Source organism: Lissotriton helveticus, chromosome 7, assembly GCF_964261635.1.
Source record: "Lissotriton helveticus chromosome 7, aLisHel1.1, whole genome shotgun sequence".
NCBI lineage: Eukaryota > Metazoa > Chordata > Amphibia > Caudata > Salamandridae > Lissotriton > Lissotriton helveticus.
The window spans coordinates 79,635,600-79,657,991 of record NC_136068.1 but is presented as its reverse complement, the minus strand read 5'-3'; the positions used below and the strand labels follow the sequence as shown (position 1 = coordinate 79,657,991).

The following is a 22,392-nucleotide window of genomic DNA, read 5'->3' as shown; positions in this document are numbered from 1 at the left end:
ACACAAAAACGAGGGGCACAACTCGGGTAGAGGTCGCCAAGCCAGCAAATAGTCCGCAGGAAAACCCAACAGCCGATCCGCCTCCAGGTCTCAGCCGCAACTCGATAGTCACACCCGTGGCCCAAGTCGGAACAGAATCGAAACCGAAACTTAGGAAGGGGCACCCACAAGGCCAGATCTCCTGCCGTTGTTGTTCAATTCCAGGACGGCTACAGAACCGCACCCCGTCCCGGGCGCACCTCGAGGGCGGAGTCCAAAAGTTCAGACCATCATATCTCAGGAATAAGAGATCCAAATCAATTTCTGAAAGGTGCCAGGCTGATCAGCCAAACGTCCTCCACACGGATTCTTGCAAGAAATCAGGATTCAGTCAGGATAAAATGCCGGGAGCGGCGAGGGTCCGGAGAGCGCTGTGCTCAAGCGGCCATCTCGGATGCCCGCCAAGCTCCTCCTCCGACCCGAAGGTATTGGAGCACTTTACATGAGCACCGGTTACGTTACACAAGGACACATTCATTTTTTTTTTTTAGTAGGCACTGGGAGATTTAGTGATTTGCCCAGAATCACAGGATGTGGACGTGACCCCGAGGCTCGAACCTTGGTTTCTCAGCTCCAAAGTCTGCAGTCTTGCCGTCAGACAACATCCTCTCCCCAGTCGTTGAAATGTCACTCATAGGAAATGTCATACATAGCAATCTGAAACCTTGCCAGAGATGTTAGTGATTAGGGCATGTAATATGAGACATAATTGGGTTACATGGGTAATGTAGTTTTTGTTTATTTGAATGTGATTGGCTTCTGAAAATTTATGGTAAAGAAAAGAAAAGCATAATCAGAGCCTCCAGTCCTGATATAGTGTATCACACGATTTTCTTATATTGATTAAAAGGATAGCCTCTCCCCCTTTAGTTGACCAGAACCCCAAAACCCCCTGCCAGTTCCATGGCTAATAAAGCAATCATAGCACATCCATTTATTTATGCATTTTTATATAGCGCAGACTTTGCCCAAAGGTGTCAGAGCGCTTCACAATAGGACCTGTTACGTTACAAGAGGAAAATGTTACAAATATACATGGTACAGAAGCAAATGAGATACAAGAAGAGATACAATACATCAATCAATGGTAGTCACTCAAACACACTGGGATGACACTTGCACAGGCATAGAATACACATTTCTCATACTAACAGCGTTTGAGAACTAATCTTCGTGAAAAAAGAATCCCTTCAGCGGCTCACACAGCCGATGAGAAAGGAGTATTTAGTTTTTTTTAAAACGACTCCGTTCATAGTACCGGACGTGCCTTCCCAATGTGTTCTTGTGGTACTGTGGAATTTTAGTTCGTGTACTGAACATCATCTACGCCATCTTGCAGACTCACGTATGAGCATACACGACAGCCATTTTAGGTACCATGGTCTCCCTGTTCACGATCGCCCGTCAGCACACTTCCCTGAACCTTGCAAGCCTTCCCCGCGCATCCTGGCTGCACCCCGCACTCACATGCACAAGTCATGAACCCTCCCCTCCCATGACTCTGTCTCAGGGAATCACACCCCGCGCCTGACCAACACCTCCTTTCCGTCCATGAATACCCCTCCTTTGATGACCCCTTCCTCTGAGCCCGACTGCCTGCACGAACCGCTGGTCATCCCTTAGCCCGAGGATACAGTTTATTGCCCACTACTGTATGCACTCGCCTCTCCTGAAAGAGGCCACTATTGATCATGACGTCCCCACCCCCAGAGATTCGATCAGGCGCACACATTCCAAAGGAATCGGCAGAACACTCAGCTGCGTGATAGCCCCCTCCCAATCATATGAGGGGAAAGGGCCTCTACTGTTGTCATGTGTTGGAATGGGCCGGAACTGGGGGGGGGTGCCGGGGATGTCATCCTCATACTTCACAATGTCTTTGTTGTAGTAAAAAGCGTTCACATGTCTTAAACCAGTGTATAAAAGACCAGGTCTCAGAGAGGCTGAGAGAGCACCTCGAGACGATACCTTGTTGTCTGATCTGATGTGTTCTACTCCGTCGGAATAAACTTGTTTCCTGTCTTCCTGTCGCCAGCGCCTGCCTCTTTATTGAATAACTTCGTATGGTATTAGAGGCGTTTTACGCCGGGCAAATTTAACTTAGGAAACATCTACTGAAATCGCCTGACCATTTTTGAATTGATCTTTATCAATTGGCGTCCCAAACGCGGGGCCCATCAGCGACACGTGGATCCAGTGGGAGAGGTCCCGACGACAGAGTGAACGACTGCAACGATCGGAAGAGCTCCTGTCCGATAGACCCTCGTCTGACAGCCGATCATCTGAACTTCACTGATTCCGAGCAGACCTCTCCCGAGTGATCTACGGTCCTGACTGGGAACCACCAGGAGTGCCGCGATAGCAACAGAGAGTAGAGGACGATCGGGCGCTGGAAGCCGAAGACGAGAAACTGTCCATACGGTCCGGGTAAGGTCGTGGCACACGACAAATTGCGGAATTTATTGATTGATTGTTTGAAAATACTAGTATTACTTATTGACTGTTTCTGAGAAATTCTCTATTTGCAAACAAACACAGAATCGCCATACTCTGTTTAGTCTTTGCAGATAGTGAAGGGTAGGCAACGCAAACCTTTAACACGTCGTGCCTATTTTTTTTCTCCCCCATTGATTGATTGATTGAATCGAGCATTGAATTGTTCGAAGTTGGTTCTCTTAAAGGATCTTCTCTGCCCGCAAACGGGGAACAATAGGAATATTCTCTCTCCCTTTGCCGATAGTGAAGGGTAGGTAACGCAAACCTTTAACACGTCGTGCCTATTTCATTCCTCATTGATTGATTGTTTGTCCAAACATTGACTGTTTGGAATTGGTTCTTTCTGGAGGTATTCTCTACTTGCAAATAGTGTAGAATAGAATATTCTGTCCAGTCTTTGCAAGTAGTGAAAAGATAGGTAGTGCAGGCTTTTGCCCCCCATTGTAATCCGTCATGCCTATCTTCTCCCCATTGGTTAATAGTTGGGTCAACCCGGACCGCTTATTAGAGATGAACCATCCAGCTCCACTGGAAGGCACCCCTAATAAGGACATGTTTACTAAGCAAGGACTAGTCGCTATAGCTTATAGTAAGTTATGGCATAAATATACAAAAAAGGATCCTAAAAGTCAGTGGCCACTGATAGGTTCTTTTGATGAAAATAAAATAAAAACACTAGAAGCAGCTGTAAAAATAAATAAGGCAACGCCCACTATGCTCGATAGTATTGGCATGTGGCGCAAAGAAGCAGAACATCGCAGGAAAAGAGAGGAAGCAAAAATAGTGAAAGAGTTACGAAAAGCCGCCCATCTGGCCACAAAGGAACTAGATGAAGAAATAAGAAGAAGAGAGGAAGTTAAGCAAACACAAGAATCAGGACTGGCAGGCCAATGCCCTGTCAGGACCCCCTCTACGCTCTACCCGGAGATGCCCTCCAAACAGCGGGCAAATGACGAGTTACTGCTCGGTCCTCCAATTATCTACATGCCTCCTCCTTATGCTCCCAGCCAGCCTCTAGCACAACACTCACCAGTTCAAAGTACAGGCATGGGTGACCATAGCGCTAGTGCCCCGGCTCTTACGACCTTCGCACCAGCCGCATTGGTAACAACAGCAGATGAACATGAGACTAACAGGCAGCTAACAGCCAGGCCAAATAGGTTGAGCAAAGATGAGCGGGATGGAATCGACCAGATAGCAAAAACCCTGGTAGAACGGAAGGAGAGCGAAGAATATACGATGAATATGCACAACTCACATGCCGGTAGTCACAGACGGCATTTCATTTTACGGTTCAGCTACCACACCCTGAACGAGTATGAGGATAGGTACCAGAATAAGGGTCCTGCTAAATTGACGGCTCTATATAGAAGGGTCGATGTTGGAGATGGGACTGAGAGCGATGTGACGGACCTCTTCATGCAAACGCTTGAGGTTTTCCGCCACCTCGCGGAACAGAAGCCAGAGGTCAAGATCACGGTCCCTGAGACGATTGAGCCCTCATTAGAAGCAGCCAACACTATGATGCCTATCAGAGAAGCTGCCCCTTATTGGGTTCCCCCAAGAGGTCAGGGAACAAACGATGATATCAACCATGCAGATGCAAAAGGGAGGGTTGTGTACAACTGGGTTTACCAACCATGGGATCGGCAAGATATTTTAACTTTTAGGCAAACCCTGCCCGATTTAAGAAAGAACCCTACAGCATTTTATACCGAACTAGGCACAGCCTTGGGCTCAACCATAATGACTCTAGCGGACATTGATTTGTTTTTCGGGTTGTGTCTGCCGGCTGATGTGTGGAAGCAAATCCGGAGAGCCGACCACACAGATCTGTTCGGACACACCTGGACAAAACTCGATGAACTAGATAGGCAGCGAGAGCCCGGAAAGAAACCTGTAAAAGACATACTGGAACTCCCCGACAAAATAGTACAGAAGCTAAAGACGTTGATCCCAGAAAAGAAGGTAGACTGGTCGGTAGTCACGGCTTGCCGCCAGAAACCTCAGGAGGACGTATCAGAATACTTCTCCCGATTTGAAACGGTGTTCTCCGACTACAGTGGCCAAGACATGACCACCGCAACCGGACAACACCTATTCGTGCAAAACTACATAAAAGGGTTATCGCAAGAGGTCTCCCAAAAGTTACAGACGAGTGAGAGTAGTTGGGGAGCCTCTAAACCTGCAGCTATCCTTCAGATGGCTCAGTATTACGAACACCAAAAGAACGAGACCGAGAGGGCAACTGAGAAAAAGAAAAAGGACTTAAAGGAACGAGTAATGATTGCTCAACTGCAGGGAGTGACTACAGGAAGGGAACGGTATAGGGGAAACTACCAGTCGAATGCCCCTAGGAATTCGGCCCCTAGAGACCGCAACCCCACACCTGGCGCTCCACGAACCGACCTCGATGAGAACCAGTGTGCATTTTGTAAAGAATTTGGACATTGGAAGTCTCAATGCCTGGCCCTTCGGGAACTGATTAAAAATAAAGAGACAAGGGACATGACAAATGGCTCCAAAACTGGAGGGCAGGGACGAGGGCAGACCCGCGACACCACCAATGACCGATCTGGCAGACCAAACACATTTGACCGCCCCCAACAGAATCAGTGCCAACAGTCCGATTGCAACAATGCTCACGACTTTGCATAGGACTGCCAGGGGCAAGGGAGGGATCCAGTCGAGCTCTGTGTTGACCAGCAAGGTCCTTACGTCACTGCTAAGGTCCTGGGTACAAAGTCTCCATTTTTGGTAGACACTGGAGCGACACGTAGTGTATTATCAAAACGACTGATTCCAAGGGCACCCTTGTCTGGCTCACACATTACCTCGATAGGTTTCGATGGAACCCCCTCCACTAATCCTCTGTCTGTACCTATCTCCTTTGACCTAGGAAACAATCCCATTGACACCACGTTTCTGCTCTCCTCCAACTCCCCTGACGCCATTATGGGTATTGATTTACTGAAACATTTCCGAGCTACTATTAGGTGTTCCCCGGATGGAGTCCGAGTCATCCTGTACGACAACCCGAGCATGTCCAGACCCTACCCCGCACGACATATGTACACCATAACAGATGCTGACCTATCCTTACTCGATACCCTACCCCTGTACCTATGGGCCAGAAACGACTCGGATGTGGGACGAATGATGATCGATCCTGTACACATAACTGTTCGACCAGATGCAATACTCCCGAAACTCCCACAGTACCGGATATCGCCCGAAGGCGAGAAGGCATTGGTAGCGATTATTCAGTCCTTGGTAGATGCAGGAGTGGTAGAGGAAGTGGTTAGTAATGTCTGCAACAGCCCTATCCTACCCATTGTTAAGAAGCAAGGTGAGGGAGATGAGAAAGCGTACCGCTTCATCATCGACTTGCGAGAAGTCAACAAAGTGGTGGTGCCACAGTACCCCGTAGTCTCAGACATCGCCACCATTCTGACTCTCATCCCGTCCACTGCCACCACCTTCACCGTTATTGATCTTAAAAATGCATTTTTCTCTATCCCCATCCATCCAGACAGCCGTTATCTCTTCGGCTTCACTTTAAAAAACCGTTCATACCGATTTTGTAGAGCTCCCCAGGGCTACACGGAAAGTCCCAGCATTTACAGCCAGGCCCTCAAAAGACAGCTGGATGCCGTCCAGCTACCAGATGGAGTGGTGTTGATCCAATATGTTGATGATATCCTTTTGGCGGCCGACACCACTCCACTTGCAATCACAGCCACTATCCAACTCTTGCACTTTCTTGCGGAGAATGGCCACAAAGTCTCCAAAAAGAAACTGCAATTCTGCCAGCCCCAAGTAACATACCTAGGCCATCTCCTGTCCAAAGAAGGGAGGAAACGTACGCCCGACCGAATCCAAACCATCCTAGACACCCCCATTCCGAAAACACAGAAGCAAGTCCGTTCACTAGTGGGCCTTACTTCTTTCTGCCGACAATGGTTACCAAATTTCAGTCTCATTATAAAACCCTTACTTTCCCTGTTGGCCAAAGATGTTCCGTTCCCACTCCCTTGGACTCCCGAATGCCAAGCATCCTTTAAGGAGTTGCGGGATGCCCTTTGCTCGGCACCCGTTCTAGGAACACCAGATTACTCCAAACCCTTCTCCCTCTTCACTCACGAAAGGGAGGGATGCGCATTGTCTGTCCTAACTCAGCCCATCGGCGCCAAACAACGCCCTTGTGCCTACTTCTCTGCCACACTTGATCCAGTCGCCAGAGCTCTACCTGCCTGCCTTCGAGCAGTAGCCGCTGCTGCTGTCTCTATCCGACAGAGTGAGGGAATTGTACTTTCGAACTCTCTCACGGTATTAGTACCCCATGCAGTTGACACCCTTTTGAACCAGACCAAGACTCAACACCTGACTAGTGCACGACTGACAGGATACGAATTGACTTTACTTGCGCCCCACATCACTCTGAAGAGATGCACGACATTGAATCCTGCTACACTGTTACCCTTGCCTGAAAACGACCCCGATGTGCCCCCTATACACGACTGTGTGACCCTCACGGACGAACAGACCAGGAGTAGAATTGACCTCCGAGACATTGCTTTCACAGATCCTGATGGAGAACTATGGGTAGATGGCTCTTGCATCAAACTCCCAGACGGCACCACTTCTGCTGCCTATGCGGTGACGACAGCTCGAACAGTAGTTGAAACAGCTCGCATCACACAACGATCCGCACAGGCAGCAGAACTAATTGCCCTCACACGAGCATGTATCTTAGCAGCAGGAACCACGGCAAACATTTACACGGACAGCCAGTACGCCTTCGGGGTGGTTCATCATTTTGGGCTCCTGTGGAGGGAAAGGGGATTCCTGACGTCCCACGGCACGCCCATCCTTCACGGAGATCTAGTCTCCGCCCTGATTGAAGCAGTTCTTCTCCCCAAACGATTAGCAGTGATCAAATGCCAGGCACACAAGAAGGTGACAGATTTAGTTGGACAGGGAAACGCACTAGCCGACATCACTGCCCGAACCACAGCTGAGAATAGGACAACGACACGCATGTATGTGACCAGGTCACAAGCAGAAAAATGGACCGACGCTAGGGAAACAATCAGGGACATCCAATCGGCCAGCACACCACCCGAATTGATTGAGTGGGCATGGGTGGGTCTAAGGGACGATGAAGGCTGCTGGCGGACAAAAGACACGAACAAATGGTTACTGCCTGATGCATATTTGATCCCCATACTGACAATGGCACACTCCCCTGCACACATAGGCTCTGCCCCCATGATTGAACTCATTTCCAAAGTCTGGCACAACAACAAGATCCCCGACTCGGCCAAACGCCTAGTCCAGCAGTGCCTTATCTGCTTACAACACAACCCCGGAAAAGGAACTGTGGTACCCCGGGGAGGGTTTGGGATCCTCGACCACCCCTTTGAGGTCCTCCAGATGGATTACATCCAACTGGAGAGGTGCCAAGGCTTGAAGTACGTATTAGTCATTGTATGTGCCTTCAGCAAATGGGTGGAAGCCTATCCGACCCGTGATAACACTGCCATGACTACTGCCAAAGTACTACTGAAGGAGTTTTTCCCTCGCTACGGCCTTTGTCGAATTTTATGGAGCGACAATGGCCCCCACTTCATAGCTGAAGTTATCCAACTAATCCTGAAGGGATTGGGGGTGAAGCAGAGGTTCTACGCAGTCTTCCACCCCCAATCCGCTGGCCTGGTTGAACGACACAACGCTACACTGAAACTGAAACTGTCAAAAATAGTGGCCACCACAGGACTTAAGTGGCCAGATGCCCTTCCACTGGCATTACTATCGATGCGCTCCACTCCCACTAAGCACCACTTGACCCCCTACGAAGTTGTGTTTGGGCGACCTATGAACCTCTGGACTGCCCCCAAACCGACCTCCATTCACGACGTCCCCGACGTCCTGCTGTCAGAATATTTATACAAGTTAACTAAAACATTGTCTGTCATTCATCAACAGGTGCAGCAGGCCATCCCCGATGCTTCCAGGGGTCCCGGTCACGATATCCAACCGGGTGACTACATCCTAGTCCGGAACTTTCAACGAGCGAAGAGTCTGGAACCCCGGTGGACGGGCCCCTGGCAAGTACTGATCACCACTCGGACGGCTCTTCGAGTGGAGGGGAAGAAGCACTGGCTGCACGCCCATCACTGCAAAAACGTTTCCTCGACCCTGGCCACGACAGACAACGTCAGCACCCAAGAAGAGCTCCTGAACAAAGACCGACCATCACTGAACTGCTATCCTGATACCGAGGCACTTGAACTTGCAAAACACTCTGATCCCACTGTGCCATCTCGAGAAGGGTATTTCCTGCGTCGAAAGGAGGGAGCTTCGGCTAAGTGAGCCACTGACTAAGTTAAAAATCTCAGAACGGTGACCCAAAGCAACCAAGGGTTACCCGGAGAGAAGCTAAACGAAGTCTGTGGTTCTGCCCACTACCGAGCACCTTGAAGATGAAGATGATGGAAGCGCCAGATAAGAAGATGATGGAAGCGCCAGATAAGAAGACGTCGGAAGCAACAGGAAATACCCATTACAGGAACCCAAAGACTGATAATTTGCACAAATCAAAGACAATCGCTTTCTTCATTGTCTTCCTGTTTTGCCTCCTCCTCATGACTTCCTTCTGGATCTTGGAGGAAAGCACACCCGCTCACCAGATGTTGCCAACCACTGTCCAGCCAACCACCATGAAAGAGCACCACCTGATCACCCTTTCGCCTCAGCTCCGAGAAAGGCGTAGGGAGTTCTGGAACAATTCCTTCGTACAACTGTTGCACCAGCACAACCTTGCTGCGAATGCCACGAACTGCTGGATCTATGGGTTGCTCCCACATGCTACCGGACACTCCATCCCCTTCATCCCTTCTCCTTTCTCAGTTCACGGCTCCTGCCTCGCCTGGTTGATCCTCATGCAGGAAAGCCACAAGGACAACGCCGCTTCTGGTCAGACAGTGTCACACTTCTACTATGGGTTCTGGCTGAACAAAACAGGAAAGCCCTTTTGTCCTGCAATTTCAGGTTCAACCTTCCTTACGAACATCCCTGCCAAAGAAAGGGTCGAAATGCAAGTGCTCCACAATCCAGCCAGACCCACCTTCTCCCACCTGCGGAAACAAACGGCTGCCACCCTGACCGTGGCCCTGTCTGTCATCAATGTCACAGGACTCGTATGCCTCGAAGGACAAGGAACGCAGCTGGTGGGTCACAGTTCTTGTCGCATCACCAAAACATTGGTCTCAGCTGACCCCCCTCCTTTGTTGCTTCCCCGAATATGTACTTTGTTTGTGGCACCAAAGCTTACACGTGGCTCCCAAAAGGCTGGAGGGGTACGTGCTACATCGCCTTCATTCTTCCTCCCACGTATGTGGCTTCAGCCTACCACCACCGGCAAAAGCGCGCCGGAGATGTTGAGCAAGCCGACTCCACCGGAGCACAGTTCCTGGATGCAGCAAAGGGACTTGTTCCTCTGTGGGGACCAATGGCAAATAGCCGCGCTATCCGACACCTGACTCAGGCAGTAGAAACAACCATTAACATCACCGCTGGCATCCTTGCTAACAACACGGCTGAGCTTCAGGCAGTCCGCCTGGTGGCTCTTCAAAACCGTCTTGTTCTAGATGTGGTTCTGGCCGACCGTGGAGGTGCATGGCGCATCATCGGCTCCAGCTGTTGCACCTACGTACCAGATAACTCACCTTCAGTCTACAAAGCAATCGAACACCTCCACAGACTGTCCTCGGAGGTTCACCAGGAACAGGAAGGATGGTCTCTTGGAGGCTGGTTCTCGGACACTTTAAAGAACTGGGGATGGAGATTGTTCACGTTTTTATTGATACCAATCATGATACTGTGTGGGTGTTGCTTAGGTATTCAATGTTTACCACCTTTATGTGCACTCATTTCCAACTGTATGTGCCCAAAGACTTTGAACTTTAAAACTGAGCACATGAGTCCCCTATACGAGATAGAGGTGCGTGGTCTCATGGGGATTGATCCAAACTGACAAGCTGGCGAGACATGTTAAAGGGAGGACTGTGGAATTTTAGTTCGTGTACTGAACATCATCTACCCCATCTTGCAGACTCACGTATGAGCATACACGACAGCCATTTTAGGTACCATGGTCTCCCTGTTCACGATCGCCCGTCAGCACACTTCCCTGAATCTTGCAAGCCTTCCCCGCGCATCCTGGCTGCACCCCGCACTCACATGCACAAGTCATGAACCCTCCCCTCCCATGACTCTGTCTCAGGGAATCACACCCCGCGCCTGACCAACACCTCCTTTCCGTCCATGAATACCCCTCCTTTGATGACCCCTTCCTCTGAGCCCGACTGCCTGCACGAACCGCTGGTCATCCCTTAGCCCGAGGATACAGTTTATTGCCCACTACTGTATGCACTCGCCTCTCCTGAAAGAGGCCACTATTGATCATGACGTCCCCACCCCCAGAGATTCGATCAGGCGCACACATTCCAAAGGAATCGGCAGAACACTCAGCTGCGTGATAGCCCCCTCCCAATCATATGAGGGGAAAGGGCCTCTACTGTTGTCATGTGTTGGAATGGGCCGGAACTGGGGGGGGGGTGCCGGGGATGTCATCCTCATACTTCACAATGTCTTTGTTGTAGTAAAAAGCGTTCACATGTCTTAAACCAGTGTATAAAAGACCAGGTCTCAGAGAGGCTGAGAGAGCACCTCGAGACGATACCTTGTTGTCTGATCTGATGTGTTCTACTCCGTCGGAATAAACTTGTTTCCTGTCTTCCTGTCGCCAGCGCCTGCCTCTTTATTGAATAACTTCGTATGGTATTAGAGGCGTTTTACGCCGGGCAAATTTAACTTAGGAAACATCTACTGAAATCGCCTGACCATTTTTGAATTGATCTTTATCAGTTTGAGAGGCTGCCATTTATTGCCGTATTATACATCTACGTGTATTGTGTAACGTACTCCTTTGTAACATGCACACGTCACTTTCCCTCTTGAAATGTATTGTTTGCTACCTCTTGTATTTTGTTTGCTTTTGATACATGCACAATTGTCACTATTGCCTCATGTAACGTAACGTTTGTTCTTGTGTTTTGAGTATCTGCCATTTAGTGCAGTATTATAACTCTATTTGTACTTTGTACACTTTTGTAACATACACACGTCACTTTTTCCCTCTTGCAACGTATCATTTGCTACCTCTTGTATTTTGTTTGCTCTTGATACATGCACAATTGTCACTATTGCCTCATGTACCGTAACGTTTGCTCTTGTAACATGCTGACTTGTAATTTTTCCTCATGTTTCACTACTGTTCATATTGTCAAGCGCTCTGACACCTTCGGGTAAAGGCCGCGCTATATAAAAACGCATAAAATAAATAAAATAAAAATACTCTTTTGCGAGGCAGGTCTATGGTTCCACAACCACCGTTGAGTGGGCGGGGCTACGGTGCAGCCGTCAGTAGCGTCCAATAGAACAAAGTTCCGAAGGGCATTGCCTGGGCGGCTGAACGATCACTTCCGGGGAAAACGCGCAGTGTCTTCCGGGGCAGCAGGGAGGCTCCAACTGGACGGGAAGTCAGTCTTTTCCGGGTGGGTTGTGTTTGTAACCAATCGCAGGGCTTGTAAGGTTGTGAGCCTTTCCTGGTACCGCCCCTCAGCCTGTCCATCACTGTAGTTTTCTCTCTTGCCTGGCACGGGGGGAGCTGACTGAATGTTTACGTTCTGCTGTCAGGTGGCGTTAGGTAAGGCCTCCATGGCGAGGGTTGGTATGTATGCTCCCTGTGTGTCGCACACCCCCCTGTCCCGTAGCCTGCTTTGACGTGCATTTTGCTAAAATGACCGACTGTGGTCGCATTAATCCGCTGACAGACCACAACCTGCATACTAATAACTGTAAAGTCGTTTTCAGTCTGGGTGATCTCTGCGAAATGTTGTGCCACTGCGACTGTCGCATCCTGTTCCTGTGATTGTTCTGACGCCCCTTGGTGTCCTACTGTCCGCTGTGACTGATGTGGTGCCTCTTAATTATGTTGTTTGGGTCGCTTTGTCTGCACCAATTTGTGGTACATACATCTTTCTTCCATCTTTATTAATTTGTTATTATGTACACGTCATCCTGCATTGTATCATCATTTTAGAATTGAAGTATGTAACTTAGAACTTGCTGAGGTACTGACCCGACAGGACGCTTGAGCCTATGCACCAGTGGGTCTAACTTTGGCACTTATAATACATAATTATTGTATTACTATCACGACTCCCTCGCTTCTCTCACACTGGCTGTTGTGAAGTCGCTTCCTATCCTTACTGTTGTAATGTCCTGCCTCGGGAACAAGTTCAAAGTCCCAGCTATGACATACTTTCCTCAATGTCTGGCGTACAAGTGACTGTCACAACATTTACACAGTGCAACTGTGGTGTCATTTTGATCGTCATTGTCCAAGTGACATATGTGACATTACAGCCGACTTCACCCCTTATCAAACCCCATAACCTGAAGATTGAAACTATAGTGTGGAGAGCCAGGTATCTGGCCGTGGTTCATATGAATGAAGGGACACAGGAGAATTGAGGCAGTGTCCCGCGGTCTCCCTTTTTCAAATGAAAGAAAAACAAGAAACAAACACAGTACGAGAAAGTGAAGTAATGTTTTGCTTCTCAGCTGAATTTCACAGTTCTCTGTTCTTGTGGAAGCGTAACCTGAGTCTGACCATGCTTTGCAGTACCTCGTTGTCATATTAATTCCTTTACTGAAGTTGATTTTTTTTCTTCAAATAGTTGTTAGTTAAGTCAAAGTAGCTGAATGTTATTTACCCATGACTTGAGGGCTTTCAGCTGCCTTAATTTTGCAGTTCGTGAAAACATGATGTATTTCTTTGAACCTATGCAATTTGTTATACATTCAATTTTTTTATTGTTTCAGCAAAATTGCCTTTCAATTATATTAAAATACAACATTAAAATGAAAAATGACATGTTATTCTACTCAATTGGCAAAGCAGCAAGTAAAATCAAATTACGATATCAATCCTTTATTTATACCGATCCGAAAGTGCAGAGGTAATAGAGTGCTAGTAAATTAGCAAGGGTCAGTGACTTCCCTCTCTGCAACAACCACATAAACGATCAGCAGTTCTTCATGGACCCTCAGCAGTTCCTGTTGCATTAATGCAGATAGGCACACGTAGCTATATTGGTTTTCCCATTGGTTAACATACAACAGTAGTTTATTCTGTCTACCGTTTAGTGATAATGCAGCTCATACGATGGCAAGAAACCCAAGGACTCTTAACCAGTGCATTTTGAGTTCTCAAACTACAATTTTTCCTTAAGATTCTCGGCGCCGCTTACATCAAAACCATTAATCAATGCAGTTTAATTAAGGCTTTTTTATGTGCTCTGGTACCTTTTGTGATTTAATCAGATTTGCTTTGCTTACTTTGTTTGTTGAAAAAAAAAATCTTCTATTGTGTTAGTCCGAGCTATTGTGATTTGCAAATGTTGCAAGTGAGCATCATTGAGCACTCTATACTAATTTAGCTCTTGAATGGCAACAGTGCGGAGATCGTTGGCTACGCCTACACAACTAGAGGAATGGAATTATCATTTACATGTCGGAGTTGGTGCCTTCTACCTGTTCCCGGGAACATTTCTCCAATTCACTTCAGTTTGTGATCATGGCAAACCATTCTATCGCACTGTGATACATTTTCTTTAGATGTACACTTTGAAAACATATAGAAGTGATTTGGTAGAGTGTGTTGAATAACCATAGTTTACTGTGAGGTGTGTTAAAGCTAAACGAGTTCCTAAACCGGTTCAAAGTACCCATGCCCACCAGGAGGCACTGATATTTTAAAATTTAAATGCGATGGTTGCTTTTTTATTTTAGATAACATTTTATTGCAAACATTTGGCTGCTATGTTTGGACAGCAGCATGTCTTCTTTTAGCGTTTCCTTTTTATAGTTATATAGAGGCGAAAAAGCAGGAGTACGGGGACGACTTGTGTGACCTCCCGAAGCGCAAGTGCTTCTTTGTGGTGATTATGATGCACGGCTGGCCTTGGCCGTGGGGTGGAGCACCGCTCTGCTCACAGGCACAACACTGTGAGGCAGAGATGCTGTAGCGGAGAACTATCTTTCGCTGGTTGGTACGTCGTTCTACATAATGATGCAGCTTAACTATCCCGAGCCTCCTTTCCTACTAAAGGTGAATTAATGACATAATGTGCAGGAGCATGCAACCTACTTAAGGGAATGTTTCAAACTCGCAGCACGGACTACATGTACCATCATGCCTGATGGTGTCAACGGAGCCACGACCATTGTAGGCGGATCTTTTTTTATCAATAAAAGGATAAAAAATGGAGGCGAGCTTGCTGTGTGCTTCTGCTTTCTGTCCCCTTGATGAAGAGGCATATTGGCATCGAAACGCGTCTGGATTCTTGTGAAATGCACGGAGAAGGGAAGTGCAAGCTATTGAGAGGCGAATAAGCAGGAGTGCAGGGACGACGTGTGTGACCTCCCGAACCGCAAGTGCTTCTTTGTGGTGAATATAAATATATATATATATATATATATATATACACACACAATATGCTTCATTACCACAGTGTGGTGCACATTTTTACAGTCTACATTTATGAAATAATACACGTCCAGCAGCTACTATGCTCCCATAATGCACACCGTTGCCCGGCCTTCGCAGTACCTAGTAATGACAGACATACACAATACATTTGCTGCTAGCATAACACCCCTTCTAGATTGAAAACAGGTTTCCTTTGGAGGAGCCAAGCTTTACCTACAGGTTGATAAAATCACACGAGAGCTTTAAAGCATGAATTGCAGACGAGAGCCTTTTGTCATGCCATTTTTTTTCCTATTTCTTTACCTTTGTTACAATTGTGGCATCTGCAGTTTAGCTTCAATCTTCTTAAGCTAAACTGCGGGTGCTGCGATTGTAACAAAAGTAAATAAATAGAAAAAAAATCGTGCATCCGCCATTTCTTTTCCATTTGTTTACTTTTGTAGCAATCGCGGCACACGCGCATTAGCTTCAAACATCTTAAGCTAAAGCGCAGGTACCACGATGGCTACCAAAGTTCATAAATAGAAAAAATGGTGTGCAGCCGCTTTTTTTTTCTATCGCTTTACTTTTGTTATAATCGCGACACCCGTGCTACGTTTGCTTCAATAGTAAAAAAAAAAAATAGAAAAACAAGCATTTGCAATACAATAGATCTTGCATTACTAAAAGTTTGAGCTATTGGCGTTGCATTAATCTTAGCAACGCCAATAGCTCAAGCTTTCAGAAATACGAGACCTATTGCATTGCAAATGCTTGGTTTTTTAGCGGTGCGTTTCTTAATGTAGCAGACTTACAGGTCTGTTTATTCTTTGCCTTAGTCCCGGGTAACATCGTAGTGAGGATGAATGAACGCTGCTCCCCCCACGGCCAACGCAGGTGCTCGGTGGGCAGAAACTTTTAGTTAAAAAAATCACTAAGCACCAACAGTGATTACAACTGCTGTGCAATGAGTTTACATAGTCAACGCGCATTGGCGTCCTTGTCATCAATCTGCCCTGTTTCCCTGTCTGTAATAAACAGACTTTGTTCCACTTTCTAAGGTCTTTAGACAGTCACTGGCTGTTATACTTGCACTCCAAAGTAAAGTTAAATTTAATAATTACAACAGATTATTTTTATGGTATGGACTGCGGAAAGCTTTGGTGCCCATTAATTTAAAACACCTATACCTGTGGCGTCTGGGTGATGGGAACAACTAATCCAGGCAGTCTCCATGGAAAACACTACCACCGCCATGCTACAAGGGACAGAGCAGGGTAAACTTGGTCTTGGCTCTGAAACTAAGGTCATGAGTGATGTCTCAGGTTGAAGGCTGTCTCCTCCCTGTTTGTTGATGTAGCCATAGGACCCCATGTGCACCCACATTGCTTTTCCAAGCTTAATTTTTGATAATTTTTAATTTTATTTAAAGCAGTAATTTGTATTTACTTTTTGAGTGGGCGCTGGTGGTCGCAGTTGGCTGTTGAGTGATACTGCCGCTACTTTGCTAGTTAAACTAACTATGATCCAGGCCTCCATTTAAGTTGTGTAAGAAATAAATGCTGTGAAAAGAGTCTGTGTCAGCTGTGGGCTCATTTAAGCCTTAGCATCTGTGACCATGCATGGTTATAGGATGTTTGTGTACAGTCCTCCCTGTTCCGCAGATGGCTTCTGCAGATAAAGGAGTCGTACATTATTTTTCATTTGTAAAGATTGTATGTTATGTAGCATCACGAGGCACATCTCAAATCCATGTCCAACCTGTAACATCTAGAAAGGCTTATTTAAGAAATAGAGTGAGGAGGGTCAAAAAAGGGGAGTTATTTAACGACCATAGCAACTCAAGCCCCTACAAATACTAGAAAAAACACGAGGAGATGCCTGGTCCACAGTATTGTCTGTGTGTCGTGTCAGAACTGAGAACGTGAGTCCATCAAACCACAATTGAAATAACACTGGGCTGAAAAAATTCCCATCAGCCCACCCTTATGGTGGAATATCGTCATGTGGGATACAAATCATAAATCCAGATCTCACCCAACGCACCTGGTAATGGTGCCGAGATGGATTTTGAAAGTATTCTTCTTGACCACAGTGTTTTTCAGGTAGTGCTAATGGAGTGCAGTGCTAGTGGAAGACAAGGTGAAGAAAAAGTGAAAATAAAATTGGCTCCTGGGACAAAAATTTCGTTTAATAGGTATTGTCCTAGGGTCAAGAGTTAAAACAACGCCTGATAGTTTAAAATAATAACTATCTTATGGCGCAGTGCAGTGGGGTCAACATGTTTCAGCTCAAATGGATATAGTGTCCAAGCTTTCTTCAGGACCAGATGGTTATAGCGACTGCAAATGTGAAATGTATTAATAACAATAGTGCTAGTAATCATACACAAAAGTAATGGATTACTCCTACCAGGAACTTGGAACCCAAATATATTTTGGCGGTTATCCAATCATTCATTCCTTCCCAGCGTTTTGTGGGAAGTTACCTCACCTCACCCGGCACCCGCTCGGGGAAAAGGAGGCCCCGCTCTGTCCGTCGGTGCCTCTGGGCCAGCGTCCGAGAGGGAGTGGAGGTCAAAACTGGGAAAGGAATGAATGATTGGATAATCGCCAGAATATATTTGGGTTCCAAGTAGGAGTAATCCATTACTTTTGTGTATGATTACTAGCACTATTGTTATTAATAAATTTCACATTTGCAGTCGCTATAACCATCTGGTCCTGAAGAAAGCTTGGACACTATATCCATTTGAGCTGAAACATGTTGACCCCACTGCACTGCGCCATAAGATAGTTATTATTTTAAACTATCAGGCGTTGTTTTAACTCTTGACCCTAGGACAATACCTATTAAACAAAATTTTTGTCCCAGGAGCCAATTTTATTTTCACTTTTTCTTCACCTTGTCTTCCACTAGCACTGCACTCCATTAGCACTACCTGAAAAACACTGTGGTCAAGAAGAATACTTTCAAAATCCATCTCCGCACCATTACCAGGTGCGTTGGGTGAGATCTGGATTTATGATTTGTATCCCACATGACGATATTCCACCATAAGGGTGGGCTGATGGGAATTTTTTCAGCCCAGTGTTATTTCAATTGTGGTTTGATGGACTCACGTTCTCAGTTCTTACATCTAGAAAGGCTCCAAGCAACGTTTGTGAGTCATGTAACAGATCAGTATTAGTAGGTATTTATAGAGCACAACTTGCACGTGGGAAGCGTTTATTGGTGTTAAAAAAATATTATTTTTCCTGTTGACCTATAAATTTAAAAGAAAAGCTTGTAAGGCCGTTCTAAATTAGGGGAGAGAAGCAAGGCTTCCCAGGTTAAATGGTAAAGAATTCTAACATCTTGCTGCAGCAATTGAAAATGCACTGTGCCCAATTCTGGTGGGGCACGATTTGGGGAACTTTGACAAAAATTGCTGTGCCGATCGTACTGCTCCCTCGAGTGCATGCAAGTAGAATTTTGGGCCATAACGGCTGGAGAATGACACAATATGGCTTTATATACTATGGTCATGGATTTGAAATTTGTTCTGTGATTGGCTGGCAGCCAATGAGGAGATTTCTTTTTAGCATTGCAGAGCGAGTCAAATTTCCTGAGGTTACAAATGAGTTAAGCTGGTTTATCCTGTATTGGTTTCAATTGTAAAATATGTTTATTTGGTGCTTCCAAAAGAACCACATTGTATAATCCAGCTAAGATTGAATAATTGCATCAACTGTTGGCATTTTAAGTTCTCAGTCAAGAAATGTAAACATCTGACGTTGCATCTTCAAATGATAAATCAGGATTTTAATACAGATGCTTGATGCGTATCTAAGGACAGTTTACCGTCTATACGAATCTCTAAATTTTGGACAAAAGTAGCTGGTTTTGGAAGAAACCCCATACAAGGAGTCCAACTGACGTCCTCTGATGGCACTCGGGGAGGTAACAACAAGCTTTGTCTTGTCGGAATTCAATTTAGGTTATTTTTTTCTATCCACCTTCATGTGATGGACAAGCTATTGGCTAGAAGAGAACTAGCCCGAGGCAGAGTTTCCTTCTGGTTGGTGTTATTTTGCTGGGGTGCTGATACACATTTAATTTTTATGCAAAAGCATGCACAGGGCCTGTCCTGTGAGAGTCATGCAAACTTTATCTTACCTTTAAGAGAAAGCAGCATCTGATAAACATTGAAGGAAACGACTGACACATTACTATTCATTTGACATTCATTGCGAACCCGGTGATCAAGCTATTATGTTCTTCCCAAACAACATTATTCAGTTGCACATATAAGCAACAAAACAGTGCAGAACTAATGCCTCAGTCTGTACTGAATTAATGCTATTCAAGTGAATAGCTCACTTAACAGCTACATCTTTTCCATCCCACGCTGACAATGATCTAGGCTAGGGGATGAGGGCACCAGTCCTTTGTCCTACACTGTTCCAAGTCTTTGAAAGCTGTCAGTCTTGTTGGGACATCACTGAACGAGCGAATGGGTTCCACCTATTTAGTCCACCAGGATTTTTCGCAAACAACTGCCCGGTTTGTGGACATTTTCTGTGATTGAGTCTCACTCACAGTATATTCACTGTAATTGGACTGTGTGTGTTAGCTGCCAGTGTTTGTCTTTTAACATCAGGCAGCTGCTACGTAAGAACATTGGCCTGGTTACACATGAGCACACATGTATGGGCTACAAGTGTGAGACTACCGTCAGGCGCCGTCCAGTATCTGGGCATGGGTGGCCTGTCTCAGAAGAGTCTCTACAAGTATTGGTACTGACCTGGCGTAGTCCTTATAATCTAAGTGGGCATTCATAGTGTAGGACTTACCGAAAAATCTGTGGTGCTTCACTGTATTAGCCATTCTAGGCAAATATCTACCCTGGAGTACAGTTTTGCTCCACTTAGGCTCACAGGGCCCAGCAAGGTATTAAACTGGGGTAAAACATGAACACAAAGTTTGAATTTGCAGTGACCAGTTACCCACATCCACATCGTATAGGACGTCAAGATTTGTAATTTTTCCCTTGCTCATTATAAAATTCCAGGCCTTTGTCCGCCTTAGTGGGCGAAGTTAATTAGTCTGCTCTCCAGTAGAGGTATCAAAGGAACTCCCCACACAAAATGGCAATGAACAGTGATTGACTCAGTCCCTCAGAAAGGAAGGGGCGGGGAGGAAATTTGCATCTGATAATTAGCTTCTTTATCCCACAGCACCTCGGCTGGGACAGCCCATGCCTACTGGAACAGAGGAGGGACCCCAAACCTCTGGTCTAATACTGGATGGGCTCACCTTTGAAGATTTAGTTGTAAGGGATCAGGTACCCCATTTCGTTAACTGACCCCCTTTTCTCTCATGTTGCTGGTCCACTCTTTATCTTGCATTGCTGAACCCTCTTCTTTCACATTGCTGACCCCTTTTTTCCCGGTTAGAGCCTTGGTTTCCTGTTGCTTGCTCCCTCTGTGATCAATGCCCATTTTCCTTGCAAGCCCCTCTCTCACATGACTCTTTTTTTCCCCCATCATTGCTTACCTTTTTAGGTTTCGACCTGGCGAGAGCACGCAGTGCTCCGCCCAGGCGAAAACTTTTGTTAACAGTATGGATGTTCGTCCCGCCTCTGTTTCCCATTGGCTAGCTCCATAAATGGACGCTAGCCATTGGCAAACAGAGGCGTCCGTCATCCTGCGAGGCGACTCGTGGGCTTTTTTGAGAATTTTTCTCATCCGGCCCCTTTTGTCACGTCAGTGCGGCGGTGGGCGGGGTTTATTATTTCCGACGTCGAGGTTTCATTTGGTCATTCCGCCGCCGGAGGAAGTCAAGGTGAGTGCCTTTCTTGCCGTTCCCTCCCCCCTCCCGCTGTCCGTGTGCCTGCCCGCCCCCCGCTGTCCGTGTGCCTGCCCGCCACCCTCCCGCTGTCCGTGTGCCTGCCCGCAGACCTGTTGAAAAACAGAGACCTGCAGTCCAATCCGTCTCGGATGTGCTCCTTCGATATAGAATCTATTCCTCTTATGATCCAAACAAATGCCTTATTCACAGTTTTCTTAAGATGTGAAAGCCCCCCTCCCGCTGTCCGTGTGCCTGCCCGCCCCCCTCCCGCTGTCCGTGTGCCTGCCCGCCCCCCTCTCGCTGTCCGTGTGCCTGCCCGCCCTTCACTAAACACAGGATATATATGGTGTAGTGTTTGCAGGTTGTGTGACTTGCTAAATTAAGCTTGATACGTGCATGGCCTATGGTTGAGCCCTCCTTCTTTGCCATGCTTTTCAGCAATACCACCAGCCATGACTGTCGTGTGTTGGAGGCCTCGGAGAGGCTCCTGTGTGACGTTCAACTGATGCCCCCCCACCCCCCCCCCTTGACCTGCTTGGCATGGAGTGTCCCGTTACCACATGAAGCGGTGAGGTATGGCCCTGGGAGTGCGGTGATTAGGGGCGAGGGAGCCTCAAGTGTGGCGAGAGGGTTTCATCCAGCTGCCTTCCTGGATTAAACATTACCAAAGCAGGTCTTGTTACCACAAGGCTCTGGCAGACCCCAGAAGCGTGTGTTGAGGGGTGGATATGTGATCCGGTGGACCGCCAGGTGGATACAGAGCCGGGGTGCCGGCTATATGGGATTAGTGAGCTGTGTAAATCGAAGCCAAAACCACGGCCTCCACAGCTGCAACCTTCATTCTGCACCCCCTTTTTTATTTATTTTTTATTTTTTGCAGCGAACTCGGGAGCACAACTAGACTAACTTTGGGGAGGGGCTAAAACTTCAAGCAGTGGGGCTTACTCCTGTAGTATGACAACCTAGAATACGGGGAGGGGGGGGGTGGTATTCTTCTGGACTACTTGTGGCAGGAAAACATTTTAAAGCACGCTGGGTATGAAAAATTACCTTTAACATAAGTGTTTAATACCGTTTTTAGGGATTTTAGGAGTTTCAATGGATTGTAGCACATTGAATGGCAAATGTTCTAATTGTGTTACATAATTGGACATTAGACATAGAACGATGTAGAATGGCAGGTTCTACTATATACATCAATCTATGACAAATTATGCATTCCAAACATACTGGGCCAATTGCCTCAACCTATTAGGACTTAAAAAGAGTATCCCCAAAGGAAGCTTTAGAGAAGTGGTAGAAAATAGTGCCCTTTTGAGTTACTGTACTGTTATTCTTGCATTTTCCTGCCCTCAATACTTTTAGGACTTTTTAGGATGTTAGAATAATAAACCCCTCTCTTGATGTCTAGTACGAAATGCCTC

The 22,392-nt window shown here is 46.6% G+C and overlaps 1 protein-coding gene across 2 annotated transcripts in view; it reads left to right on the top strand.

Moving 5' to 3' along the window:
• Nucleotides 1-12,151: 12,151 nt before the first annotated feature.
• Nucleotides 12,152-22,392, top strand: part of COPS7A (COP9 signalosome subunit 7A) — a 77,190-nt gene continuing 66,949 nt past the window's right edge. Inside the window, exon 1 of one of the 2 annotated variants that reach the window (XM_078651538.1) lies at nt 12,152-12,307. The gene's annotated coding sequence lies outside the window, so the exon portion shown is untranslated. The remainder of the gene's footprint in view (nt 12,308-22,392) is intronic. The other variant, XM_078651537.1, reaches the window with a different exon arrangement.